This window comes from Adiantum capillus-veneris, chromosome 19 (genome assembly GCF_014529385.1).
Source record: "Adiantum capillus-veneris isolate H3 chromosome 19, ASM1452938v2, whole genome shotgun sequence".
In the NCBI taxonomy this organism is placed as follows: Eukaryota; Viridiplantae; Streptophyta; class Polypodiopsida; order Polypodiales; family Pteridaceae; genus Adiantum; species Adiantum capillus-veneris.
In genome coordinates this window covers 79347378-79362352 of record NC_140949.1, presented here as the reverse complement: position 1 = coordinate 79362352, position 14975 = coordinate 79347378, and positions in this window count along the sequence as shown.

Genomic DNA, 14975 nt, shown 5'->3' with positions numbered 1-14975 from the left:
GTGGTAGGAGTCACTCTAGGAAATCTCGTCTCTGAATCCTTGGGTGTGACCTCTAATCTAGGGGGGTGATGACAATCATGGTCTATAAGTACCTCATCTGTCCTTGTTTTGCATGGGTTATCTAAATGCCCAAACGTCATTGAATCTGGTTGTGGATGCCTGTGAGCATCTATCTCAATGGAAAAATCTATCTCTATCATATCTATAGGTATCTTGGTCTCTAATTGCTCAGTTGTAATGTCAACACTATCATGGTCATGTGTGTCAGCAATATCCTCAAGTGTAGGCTTTGGCGGAATCATCAATAAGTGTCGTATTTAACACACTATCTATCTCTATTGGATCAGTGTTTGTCTCTAGCATAGGAGCAATCGCACTAGGCTGTACATCATCTGTAGAACAAGTAACAACCTCTAGAATATTCACTCTAGTTGGCTATGCTATAGTGCTCTCTGGTGTACTCATCCTATCGTCAATCCGGACTTTCATCTCCTTCAATTCAATTGCTCTAGACCTCAACTGATCAACTGTGCTACGAGCCAAAATCTGTTTGTGATGGAGATTTGGAATGTGACGTGGTAGGGGAAGTTTGTCTAGCAGGTGTTTGTGGACTTTGTGTGGTCATCACTACAGGATCTTGGCCATGCTATGGAGAATAGGGCATTCCCATCATCAAGGAATATCAAGTACCATATGTGTCCCTATAAATCCTATCACAAGCATCTCCAACAAGCTATACCATAAGGCTCATGGCTGCCTCAAAATATTGTATGGTCTACTCTCTCGATGCTACATCCACAATCATCAACATAAGCTAATGAGTGCTCTAGTTTAGGTAATTGCACTATTTTAGAAGACACCAATGTGTCCAAACAATCATTAGGATGTGCTCTATCTACAACATCGTATGGGCTAATTGGCAAGGACATGTATGTGGCCTTGAGTTCATCAGTAAAGAACTCATTCGAACCAAGGTGACATCTCTAAACTTTGACTACTTGCCGTATTGAAGGGTCAATGTCATCCGAAAAGGTGCCTCTAGCGTAGGAATGTCCATTAGGGTCAACAAACCAAGGCATGGGCCTAATAAATGTAGCACAAGATCACTATGGTGCTCTCTGCTTATCGTGGAAAATCTATCCTCATGTGGTACCATTGGGTGGTGATCATTGTCTCGCCATCGTATCTGATTCATGTGATCTAGCAAACTCTGTGTCTAGTGTTCTTGCGGTCTATGGTGTGGTCTCTACAGCCCCTCTAGCATGTGCACTAGTCATAGTAGCGTGTGATGTGGCTGCGTCTATGCATGGTAACTCTGGCGGTGCACTGGTAAGGATCTCGCTCCTATGCGCCATATCTTCTCTCACCTCTGCCATGATCTCAGCAAAGGTCTGTCTCCTAGATGGTCTAGACAATGTGAATCTTGGTGGTGATCTAAGTCGTGATGGCTGTGTGTGTATATAGGCAATCCGTCTAACTCACCATGAACCCACAATAATCTATCAAATAGAGTCTTAGGATCCATGATAGCCAAAATCTGTCAATCTAGGTCAAATTTGGTGTCAAGGAGGTCAAGAAGCAAATGCACTAGCTACACTACATAATCTGGAAATCAAAGGCTAGCTAAGCGCTAAGCTAGGGTCACTGCCCGTCAACAAGTTCTAAAAATCGTCTCTCAGCTCAAGTCTCGGTCAAAACTTAGTCAACGGATCAAATCGAGCTCTAATCGTGGGCAAGCGTGTGACCAATGGCTAAAATCAAGCTAAGTCAAGATCTCACATGGGTATGGGCTCTAACTAGCGCAATCTGGTCAATATCAAGGCCACAAAAAAACCTCTATTAACAATTTGGGGTCAAAGGTGGTTAGGTGTGGAATCTGCTGTGAAATAAAATGAAAATGAAAGAATGCGTGTCAATTGACTCTAAAGCTTGTCACTCATTGAATGTAGACCAAATTCAAAATCCGTGTAAGAATAGGGTCTATGCATACAATCTGGCTCAAATCGAACAAAATTTGGCAAAATCTAACTCTCCAGGTGTATCTAGTCTAAATGTCTCTAATCGTGCGTAAGTGTGCATTAATGGCGTGTGTACGGGGTGTGTGATGCACGTGGGAAGTAAGGAGAAGGGTTGAGAGAAAGAAATGCAATTTTTTTTCCAATTTGGATTTAAAAAAAAACACAAAAGCAAACAAACAAATGAAAAAGTAAAAAATAATTAAATAAAATAAAAAATAAAAATAAAAGCTAAAACTACACAAAAAGAAACTGAGAGGACAAGCATATATTTTTTATTTTTATAGGATTTTTTAATAAAAAATTTAATATATTTTCTAGAATTTATTGTGATTTTTAAATATTTTTATGAGTTTTTGAATTTTTTCTTGATTTTGTATTTTGTTAGAATTTTGTATTTTTTCTATTTTTAATTAAAATTTTTCTTTTTTAAGGATTTTTCAAGTTTTTTAATTTTTTGGGTCAAATTTCGTGATTTTTTAATTTCTTTGAGTTTTCTAAATGTATCAAGGTTTTTTAATCAATTTACAATTTTTTGGTTTTTATTTATTTTTTTCTCTTTTTAGTTATGTTTTTTTAAATGAATACTAATTATTAAAAAAAATAAATTAATTAAAGCAAACTACAATAAAAAATGAAAGATAAGTGAAATAACGAAGAAAATTTAATGAAATAATTCAAGTATTTAGAGCCAAAAAATTTAACTAACTTCGAGGCTGGTGGAGAAGGAGGCGAAATCAAAGCAACGCGAAAGAAGGACACGCAGCCGACCGGATTGGCGGGAAAGAGGGAGAGAGGTGGGGTTGTCACTTGAGAGAGAGAGAGAGAGAGAGAGAGAGAGAGAGAGAGAGGAGAGAGAGGAGAGAGAGAAGAGAGAGGAGAGAGAGGAGAGAGAGAGAGAGAGAGGAGAAGAGAGAGAGAGAGAGAGAGAGAGAGAGAGATTTGTTTGTGTGTGCATGCATGCGGTTGTGTGTGTGTTTTATTTACATTACTAAAAAATTGTGTGTTTTATTTTGTTTTTACTTTTTATTTCTTTTAATTTTTTAATATATATTTTTTAAAATTTTGAAAAGGCTTTTTCAAGAGAGAATTTTTTTGGATGAGTTTTTTTAAAAAAAGACACAAAAGAAAATACACAAAAAATTTAAAGAAAATTGTACAAAACGAAAACAAAATTAGAAAATAGAAAAAAACTAGCAAAAAATAGTATAAATATCCAAAAAAACTAAAAAAAAAGAATAAAAAATTACACAAAAAAGAGAAAGAGATGGGGTGTTGTGGAGGTGTGTGTATATGTAAAAAAATAATATTATTATTTTTACTAGATTACAAACAATGCAAAAAGTAAAAGAAATTTGCGCGAGATTCAAAAAATACGCAAAAAATAAAAAAATAGCAATTGTTTTTCTTTAAATTCATCGGTTTACAATCCACGTTTTGGATTGATATTTCACATCAAATTTTTCCATGTTCATCATCTGTTAGATAGAAATTAGCAATTTTAGGCAATAAATTAGTCAAAAATTGTAGAAAAGTTACAAAAAATAGCCAAAATTTTACCCTTTAAAGAAAAACAATATGCAAGCAATTAACTCAAAATCCAGCACTTGTCAATGTGGTTAGACCTTCTAGTCAATCACTCATAAATCTACTAATCAATTTAAACCATTTTGGATCGTTTTTAACCTTACTCAATTTTGACCCAAAAAATCATCTGATTAGTGATATAATAAAAAAATATATGCACATTGGCCAAGTTCTCACAATCAAATCAGTATTTAAATTATTTCATTTGCACATTAATTCACTCGTTTAATTCAATTTCCAAGTGTGTAATTAGCATATACTTAACGAGCTTACACACACATAATTCTAGAGCAATTTCGATGGCATAAAGGTGCAATTCGAACAATCAAAACCATATCTCATAATCAATTCAACAACCACAAACATTAGATTTCTTCACATCAATTGATTGACATCAAAATTGTCAGACATTTGCACTCAAATGTGTGCACTTTGCCTACACATAGACACACACTAATGCACATAAAATTGCACCAATTTTGATACACTTAATCTTCAATAAAAATCTACACATAATTCAGCAAATGAGTGAGTTAGTGCACTCACAATTACATCAAGAATTGGATTGAATTTTAACTCCAATGACGTCTACACACATGTGTCTGTACTTTAACTTCAATTCACCTACAAGCAACCAATCACCAAAGACTTATCTGTGGCATCAAATCCATGGAAATTAGACACATTTAATGCTTCATTTATCTATGCATAACATTAAAATCACATGCAATTAGTGAGTAATTAGAGAGGATAATTAGTAAAAATCCATTAATTACACACTCAAATACACATGAAATTTTTACAATTTTCTTTGAAAAGAGTGACTTCCAAGCTTCTAATTAGGCATACACACATGTTCAACACAAAAATTGTTAGTAGGTTAGTCACAAATTAGTGATCAATTAGTGAAAAAGAGGGGTTTTTTTACACTTAAACCTAATCCTAAACACTCAATCTTCTTAAAAAATTTCCTCTTTCTTAGGCTACCGTCCTTGAACACAATGCCAAATGTTGGATCCCTTGTAGCATAGCTCCAACAAATCAACAAAATCATTAATCCATGGATGATAGCGACCTGACTATGGAAGCATCACACATGGCTGAATGTATGAGAGAAATGAGCAAGAAAAGAGAGGAGACATCATGAGAGTCCATCTAGATTAGGAAGAAGAGAGAACTAGTGGAGCAGATTAGTGTCACACACATGCTAAACCTTGTGCTAACCATGCATTGCTCTTCATTGCATTCCCTACTAATGCTTGTAAGTGCATCCTAAGCACGAGCTCACCCAAGCTCATGGGATTATGATTAGAGCAATGTATGCATGATCCTAATCTACACACTAATCTAATCATGCACACAAGACTATAACCAAACACACAATAGGTAGTCAAGTAATTAGAGGGAATTAGTTTTTAATACACACAAATCAAGACACTAATACACAACTTGAAGGAAAAGAAAAGAGAGAAGAAATAGGACTCAAGTTCATTGCATGCTTAACCGGTTTGAAAAGAGATCACATGCGGCTCCAATCCTCCACCTCCATAGCCTCCTCCTTCTTCTTCTATACTTTAGGTTTTCTCACAAAATGATCTCTCCCCTTTCACATGACGTACAACTCACTTATATGCCTAGGGTTTTTTAATAAAATGGCCGGTTGCCCAAGACACATAAAGTAAAATATCTGGAAGTCGTAGAGAGCTCGTGAACCTATACATGGTAAATGAAAAAATATGCTCGTGGAGAAGAGATAAACGACTTCTAGAATTGGATGCTACCAACATGTTTTCCAAAACCCTAACTTTTGCACTCTGGTAGTCTGAAGGTGCAATTCTCATGAAACTTCTAGCCAATCTTGCACAATTCCTTCATTACTTGATGACTTGGACACGTGCATATGCTTGGGACCCAAAATCTACCAGTTCTGTACTTGGAGTACATAGTTTGTGCTCCATGTTTGGGGCCCAAATTCTAGCAAACTTTTGGGGAATCATCTAGACATGTTCCCTAAACCCTTGGTCAACGAATTTTGGGATTTATCCCACTTTTTCCTGGCATGGGTCAAAATGACCATTTCCAACCTGAAATCTTAGAATTTAGGGTTTTTGGGTCTAGAGGTGTCCATTTTGGCTCAAACTTGAGGGGTGATTTTTCCAAACCTTGATCTAATTGTGGGTGAGTTTTGGTCCTATTTTGGCATGTTGGTAGACATGAACCGCAATCCATGCCTGAGCACATTTTCAATCTATGATTGCAAAAGTGTAAAGATGTTGTAAGGGCAATATTGCAGTCGAAATCTTACTTGATTCTGAGGTAGGGGAACATGGATCGCCATCCATGCTCCACCCCCAAATCTTACTGTGATTGGATGTCTGGGAACCCCTTCGCTTGAGGAGTCTACTAATTTTTTTTTTTGAGTTTAGAGTTGGTTCCCCCTTTGCCAACCTTTGACAATTTGCAAAAAATATTTCTTTGATTTGATCTATGTGACTACTCTTGTGTTTTAAGTGCTATATGGCTCACATACACTTATCGAGGGAGCTTAGAAGAACATACATATCAAATCTCATGCCCTATGGTGGCTCAAAATGCCCGTAGCAAGCAAAAGTGTGGTCAAGCTCTAGGTCACACAAAGTTCTCTCTCTCTCTCTCTCTCTCTCTCTCTCTCTCTCTCTCTCTCTCCTCTCAAGCAAATGCAAATGAGGTCTGATTTGCCCTATTTTTCCTACTATAAGTGCTCGACTAACCCAGAATCCCAAGAGCATACTTACCTTCATGTGCCTTGATTTCTCATGGTATATCACTTGTGGCTCAAACGGCTCGTTATTTGTACATTCATTTACTAATTTCCCTCGATCTTGCGAATTGGATCCGTTGTAAGTTGGCAAAAAAATGTGTGGGAGTACCGTTGAGTGGATTTTCATGGTTGGTGGTGGCTTTGGTACCCACTTGTCATTTGTAGCTATATTTGGTGGAGACGGTTGATCTGTTGGTTGAGTCTATTGTTTTAGTCTCCATTGCCAAGATGTCTTGGTTGGTTGGGGTTGGTTTGGTTGTTTGTGTTTTGAAATCCATTGACACTTGGGTTGGATTGATTTAGATTCTTGAAGTTTTTTGGGTTTCCATTTCCAAGTATAATGATGTTGAGGTTGTCGATAATGAGTCTTGTGGATTTTGTCTCTTTGTTTTGGTTGGTACTGTTGATTGGTCGGCTTGGGTGTCCATACGTGCTTAGGTTTGTTTTCCATGACGGATCTATTCACCTATACCTATCTTGTGGCTTGTCTGTTGAATTGTTGGTTAGGGTGAGGTGTTTATCACTGGCTGGCGATTCTGTAGCAATGGACTGTACTTCTCACATGTGATCACTTTGTGCCAAAGGAGTGACATACAAGGTGTTGTTAAGTTCTAAATTTAAAGTATACTTCTACCAATCTAGAATTACTTTGCAAGTTTACATCTATGGTATGCCTAGGATGATTGCTTTAATAAGATCTGTGTCCGCCATGACATGAAACTGATGTGGGCATTGATGACTGCTGATGTTGATTGACAAATCTTCTTGACCTAAAATGTCTATCTTGCCTTGGTTTACAGCTTTTAGCTCTATTCGATTTGTCTTCACACTGGTACACCTGACATCTTCATGTATATAGAGTACTTCATGGCCTTGGCATGTGCTCCAGTGCCTACAAGTGCTCTCTCAGTTGATCCATTTTAAATCTAGATCCGGATATGCACATCCATGCCTCCAAGCCAATTTTGTTATTTTTGGATTGCTTCATTTTGAGGAGTTGTTGTTGCAGTTTACTGAAATTGTATGTTGTTTTGTCTTTTCTTATACTTTAAAATCCACAACTTTGCTTGATCTTGAGCCTGCACTTGATTAGCCTGGGCTTGTTTCTTTCTTTTTGCTATATTATGGATCTTTTTCAGCATTGCCATGATTTACTTCTTCAACCGGTTTCCACTAATCCAGTTGAACATCTCTTCTCCCTCTAATGTTACAAGTTTTATGGCTCCACTTGATGATATATCATGAATCTTGAATGGGCCATTTTCTCACTTTTTGGAGTATTGTTGTAAGGTATAGACTAATACATAGCCACCCTTTTTAAACTCCTTGTTGAGGTTGATCACGAAACTCCTTCATGTGTTGTTTTTGTGCATAGATTTCTACAATAGCTTGTAAGCGTATTTTGTCTAGCTTCTTGAGAACATCTACCGTTTTTGATAGCTCGTGGCCTGCCCATCTACGTTCTTAGCTACTCAAAGTGTGAGAATCAAGAAATTTATGGGTAGTATGGCATTAATTCCAAACAACATGTTAAAAGGCGTCCTTCCAAATGCTAATTTGTAAAGCAACTCAATATGCTCAAAGAGTTGAGTGTAGCCTTTGGTCCCAATATGATCTTGACTCACTCACAATCTTTGCGAGCACAGTGCATAGAATTTTGTTCATGCTCTTTGCTTGTCCATTTTCTTGAGGGCGATAAGGTGTTGATTTGTGATGAATTACCATGAATTCATTCAGCAAGAATTCAATCACTTTGTTGAGGAAGTGAGTCCCTCTATCACTAACTATTTCAATCAATAGCCCATATCTTGTAAAGGTATTCTCATATAAGGATTGTGATATCATTTTTGCATTGTTAAGTATGGGTATAGATACTTCACAATAGATCGTAAGGAGCTAGAGAGATATACATACTTTGGAGGCCCACTCCAGTAGTATTATGTCACTAAAAGCATGTTTAGAACTACTATATCTAAGACAAGACCAGGAATGGAGAGTGTGAGTCATGATAGAACGAGGATTGTGGACTCATTTAGTCAACCACAATTGTCAATGCCGAGATCGATGGAATCCTTGGGTTCAAGAAATCCAATGACCACATAAAGGGGCGCTGAGGCTCCAAGCATGATCTATACAATGAGAGTTCTAGATACTTGGACATAAGAAAGAGATGTGTGACCTAATGAGAGATCCATAGAGAGAACTCCAACTAGAGTTCCTAGCAAAGGTCATGAGGCTAGAGATGTCCTTGTAAGAGAACCTGGAGTTGTGAGATTGGTTGCCGAAACATAATGAATGCAACCATCTCAAGTAGTAAAGTGTGTTCCAAGAAGTACAATGGGTCAGGGGATCCATATTCACATGTTTCACTCTTCAAACAAGTTTTGCAAGCTGAACAAGTGGTCGATTTCCATACTCAATACGAGGAATTTGGTCTAACCACTTTAAAGCCATTGGAAGGAATGGCTTTAACGTGGTTCCAACCATTGAATAATAGAGATTTTCCAAACATAGAGAACCTTCTATGATAATTTGTTGAGGAATTCTCTTAAAGGGGAATCAAGCACAACACAATGTCCCAAATCTATGATTTCAATCAAAAAGAGAAAGAGAAAGTGAAGGAAGCTTCACTTCTCTTCAAAAACTATATAGAGAGGAGTTACACTTGAAATCTTGCACCATATTTGAGCAAGTCACTAGAGAAGCATCGTATCTAGGAGGGGACAATCATAAGTTTTATGGAGAGGTAATGAAAGATGTACATAAAATGATAAACAATATCTCTTCCACTGATCAAATGGGCTATCAACAAAATCCAAACATACAACAACCATGACCTGTATCCAATGTACCATGAGTCTTGAAGTGGTGTGCGATCGAAAAAAAGTATATTAATCACAAGTTGAATGAGTGTTTTTACAACAAGAATTACGTGTGAGAAAGTCCATATGGACCTCCAAGGGTGCAACCATTTCCACCATCTCCGAGATACTAAATAGGCCCAAATAACGTAGCTCAAGGGGGAAATAAGCCTCAATGAGTGATGGGCCAACAACCTCCTTTACCTCAAGAGAACCGGGAAATAATCAAATACGCACAACCTATAAAAACACTCACAAATAAGAAATGTTTCCATTGACTTCATATTACAAAGAACCAAGCGAGAAATACAAGAGAGAATCTGAGGGTATCGCATATGCCAACAAAGGTTATCCTTCTTGGGTAAGTCCAGATGATACTGTAGAGCCATCATACATTGCACATCCAACAAAAAATCATTATACAATGGATAAGAACACACTCATGTTCATAGAAAATTGGATATTGATATTTTGCTTAAAGGTATTGGTCATGTAAATTTGCAGAGGCTGAAGATGATGCAAACTAAAGAAATGGTTATTGTCGGATCACATAGGACTTGCTAGGACCTAGAGGTTATCATCCTAGGACAAAACAGACAATGGGGGCTCAACAAGCATCCCAATAGGAAGGTCCTTGCTATGAATGTGGAGGGAATCATTCAACAAGATTTTGTCCACACAAGGTTGAGCGTCACAAAGCAATTTTTGGATTTTGTGATGGATGTGAAATTGATCATGTCCTTCCAGATTGTCCCAAGAATCCTGAAAACAAATGGAAAGCAATGATGAACATCATTGGAGTCTTACCATTGTCAAGTGGATTAGAAAATGAGCCCACAATTCTAATCAATGTGGTGACTAGAGCACAAGCTCAAGAAGCTGCAAAGCACACATCGGTCAAGGATGAATAAAAAATTTTCAGTTCAAACTGAGTTTGGAATTTTGCTTGTAAGGACCCAGAGAAATTATGGAAATCCAAGAGAGACAAAGAGAAAATAAAGAGGCTAAAAGAGAAAAGTGCCTCAGAAACAAAGTTGCAATAAACAAGAGAGCATCTTAAACATGAACAAGAAAACAAGGAACGAGCGAGAGCAGTGGTGTCCTCCAAAGTATTATCGAGAGGTTTGGTCTTAATGGACAAAGTTATAAAACCTTTAGAGGCTCTATTATAGTCTTATGAGGTTAGACCAAAAACCAACCGGACATTGGAACAAAGATGGTTGATGTGTCCACATCTTGAAGTTAAAAAATAGATATTAGAAATGTGCAAACGGCTCATAGAGACAACTCAAGCTCTAATGGATCTTGAAAAACTAAACATCCCCAAATAAGAAGTTTTATTACACAAAAGGGATGGGGAAATTGAGCACAAAGAAAATGAAATTATTGATCAAATGAAGCTTCAAATTGAAACACCATTGGGGACAAGGGTAGTGGCTAACACCATGGATGACGCCAAGTCACAAGTGATTATGCAAATTCTAGAATGGGAGGATCCATGGCCACAAGCCTTATGGAAAAAAATAAGGAATAGAAAAGATTGCAGTGCAATTTTTGAGTCTACACCTATCATCCAAGATCAATATTGATCATGAGTTCTACCCTAGAGATATACAATCTATGTACGGTGATGTAGGAACAGAAGCATCTGTAGAGAGAAAACTGAAATGTTGAAGACTTTGCTGGTTTTCATAGGAGAGCATGAAATGAAATCGGAGGTCAAGGTAGTGCCTTCTCAATGGAAGCGGGTTCCAAAGATGATGGACACCAAGCGCCTTCATGAAGTTATATTGACTCCTATATAGTAGACGAAAACTTTCTCAAAGCTGTCACAAATTAGACCACATCTATGGGGAGAAGTGGGAAAAAACTTGAAAAGATGGGCTGAAAATTTCTCATCAAGAAATCCCCTTAGGTGAACACATGGATAAAACAATACCAAACAAACCAAAGGCTAAGCAAGCTCCTATAAACAAGGTAGGTGATTATTGTGGAGGAGAAGAAGAAAATACCACCTTGCTATTGGAACACAAAGGAGTCAAAAAGTAGCGATACTTGATAACAAGTCTGGGATGGCCATTGCTACAAAAGAAATATGGGAAAAATGGGGGAGACCAACTCTTAGAAAAAAAAGGGAACGAAACTACAACTTACAGACAGTTATGTAGAGAGACTAGTGGGTATGTTGGAACTACTAATTATGCGGCATAGAGTACGAGCATACCTTTGCCATAGTAGATTTTGGAAAAAGCACAAACTTTGATGTCATTTTGGGGATACCATTCATGTGTCAACTTAAAAGGTACAAAGATTGGGACTATGAACATATCTACTTGCAACACAAAGAGGTTATGACCAAGCATCAAGGGCCACATTTATAGATATATTAGTCAAACTCCTGTGAAGGAATTTGACTCAATGATGGTTAATGAAAAGGAAATACCTACATGGCTACAAGCCAAAAAATATCTTTGGATGTGTAGAGCATCCAAATGTGAGAGCCTGGCTAGAGAGGGTTTCACTTTAGAGAGACCAGTAGAGGGCAAAGACAAGATTTTAGAGTCATTTCCAAAAGATTTGTTTGAATGTTTTGGCTAGGATCAGATATTAGCTACTCTAGATGTGTACACGAATGCAGCAACCCCAACAAGATTCTTTGACATAGTACCCTTCAAATGGTGAGTATTATATTGGAATCAGGGTCAGACATTGAGGACCTAGATGCTTAGAGGAAACAATTGAGTGTAAACGCATGATTGATGAGATTTCCTTAAGAGATCTGAGTGACAAAAGCGAGGAAGAATTGCAAGATTTATGAAACAATGTTCTTGAGCAAGAGGTTGTGAGGAAAATCTATCAACTAACTCTGAAAGTGAAACAAAGCCAAATGAAAAAGAGGCTTCTATGATTTTCCTAGAAAGAAATCTAGAAGACAAGAAAGGTACCACGTTAATTGAGTGAGCAAACAAAAATACATGCAAGGAGAACCTATGCATCTTATGAAGAAAAAAATGTAGTATTTGATGCTTGTAGGAGCAAATGATTGTGTCAAAGACAAAATTACACTAGGATACATAAAACCTACTTCAATAAAGGAGCAAGGTAAGAGCAAAGACACAACCAAAACATCATCTAAGATGATAAAAATTGACCAAAAATGAGAGTACCAAAAGCTAAAGCAAACCTTGAAATAATTTTGGACGACGAAAGTGAAGAGTGAAGAAGGATTGAAGACAGATAGATTCAAAAGATCATAGTTCAAAAAACAATGTGGAAAACTAAAGAATCAGGGACATCTTATGATGGACCTAAGAATTCCAAGTGCATTGACTTAGTTGAACCATGAGAGGAACCAAAGCCGGCAATTATTTTTCCATTGCCTCACAGAGGAGGAAGAGCAGCTATTGATAGCTACACTCAAACAATATAGAGATGTGTTTGCATGGTTATAGAAGGACCTTAAGGGAGTAGATCTAATCATTTTTCATCATACAATACCCCTTAAGAGTGATGCAAATCCTCACATACAATGTCACTATACATACAATGAAACCTTTGCAAAAAAGATAAAGGAGATAGATTATCTATGAGATCAAACACACAACTTAAGTGTCGCCAATTGTTGTAGTGCCCAAGAATAACAAAAAGTCACGTGTATTCATGAATCTCAAGCTGGTAAATGTGGTTACTTTTAGAGACAACTATCCCTCCCAATTACTGATCATGTGATTGAGCAAGTTGCAGGAAAGGAAGCTTACAGTTTTCTTGATGAATTCTTAGGCTACAACCAGCTTGCTATAAAGCCAAAGGATCAGCATAAGATAGCCGTTGCCATAGAATGGGGCATATTTTCATATTGAGTGATGCCATTTGGCTTAACCAATGCACCCACCACATTCTAGAGGTTGATGAGTTATGCATTTAAGGATATCTAAGACAATTCTTATCCACATGGACAACTTATGCGTGTATTCTTTATTGATCTACTAGCATATAAAGAATGTGAATTGAGAAGTGAAAAATCTATCGTATTGCTTGAATTTAGAGAAATGTGTCTTCATGTTTAGACAAGGAAAATTCTCGGGTACCTTGTGTCCAAGAATGGCATTTTCGCTGATCTTGAGAAGATTCAAGTGATTATTTCTTTACCAAGACCAAAAAAAAGTTAGAGAGGTACAAGCCTTTATGGACCATTGCAATTACTATAGAATATTCATCTATATGTATGCAATCATTGTCAAACCTCTCTGTGATCTTATCACAAAATTTGAGTGGATCGACGAATGAGAAGAAGAATTCTTGTTATTGAAGTAGAGATTGATTTCAACTCCGATTTTGAAAGCTCTTGATTGGACAAAGATCTTCCATGTCCGTATTGATGCATCGAATTATGCCATCGAATGCATTTTAGCACAGTCTAGAGAGAACACCATGGATTTTCCCATATGTTACTCTAACAGGTAGCTTAGTAGTGCAAAAGAAGAATTACACGATCATGGAGAGAGAAGGGATATAAATTATCCATGTTGTAATAAATTCAAACACTACCTTCTCGCTAGAAAGTTTGTGTGTGGATCATCAAGCACTATTATACTTGGTGAATAAACCCTGCAATACAAGACATATTGTTCAATGGTTTATCATATTTCTTGAGTTTGATTTCACCGTAGTAGTAAAAAAAGGAGCCACACACCAGAGAGCTGATCATTTGTCTACATTGACTTATGGGGAAGCACCCAGTGGAGTTGATGATGACCTACCAGATTCTAATCTTTTCTACATTAATATGGTGCGAAGGTGGAGTGAACATGTCACACATTTTCTCACCACCATGAGTACACTATAAATTGAAAGGGAGTCATCAATCATTGAGAAAACACACACACTCATGCTAGTAGCTATAAAGCAATACAAGTAAGAAAATAACTTTACACTGAGACTATGTATAGAGCCAACAAAGAGAAACATGTACTTGAGCAAAGCTCATGTGCAAACACAAGAATTCACAATGAAAAAGTGAAAACATTTCAAAGATTGATGAGACTTGATATATATTAGCATAGAATGCAAATAAGTGTTCATGATTACATTAGTTCATGCAACATTTGTGCAACTTAGGTACCTATAGAACATGCAACATTGTTTAAAGTAACGGTCACACTTTAGTGGAGCTCATATATTGTGGATTACCTGACAAAAGGAACCTTACAAGAAGGGTTAAGTGAAGCAAGAATGAAATCCATCCAAATCAAAGTTAAAAGTTACGTGCCGATTGACGATCACCTCTAGAAGAGAGGAAAGGACAATGAATTACAAATGTGTGTCATGAAAAATGAATACATTTCAAGTCTTTAGCAAGCTCATTTTGGACAAGTAGGCGGATATTTTTTTGCTGACAAAACGACAAAAAGAAATTCTTGTTGTAGGAATTTGGTAGCCAACCTTGTTCATGGATGTTGGAGCATATGTGAAAAGATGCAACAAATGTCAACAAACGAACGTATTTATACAAAGAGACAAAATGCCTTTAGGACCAATGATGGAGGCAAGTGCTTTTGCCGAATGATGCATAGACTTTGCAAGACCGATAGCATCTCCCACATATTGTATGCGTGCTCATTAGATCATAGTGGCCATAGACTATCTAACCAAATGGGTTAAAGCCAAAGCTACACTCTCTTGTCTCTTGAATCACATGGATGTGGGATCAAG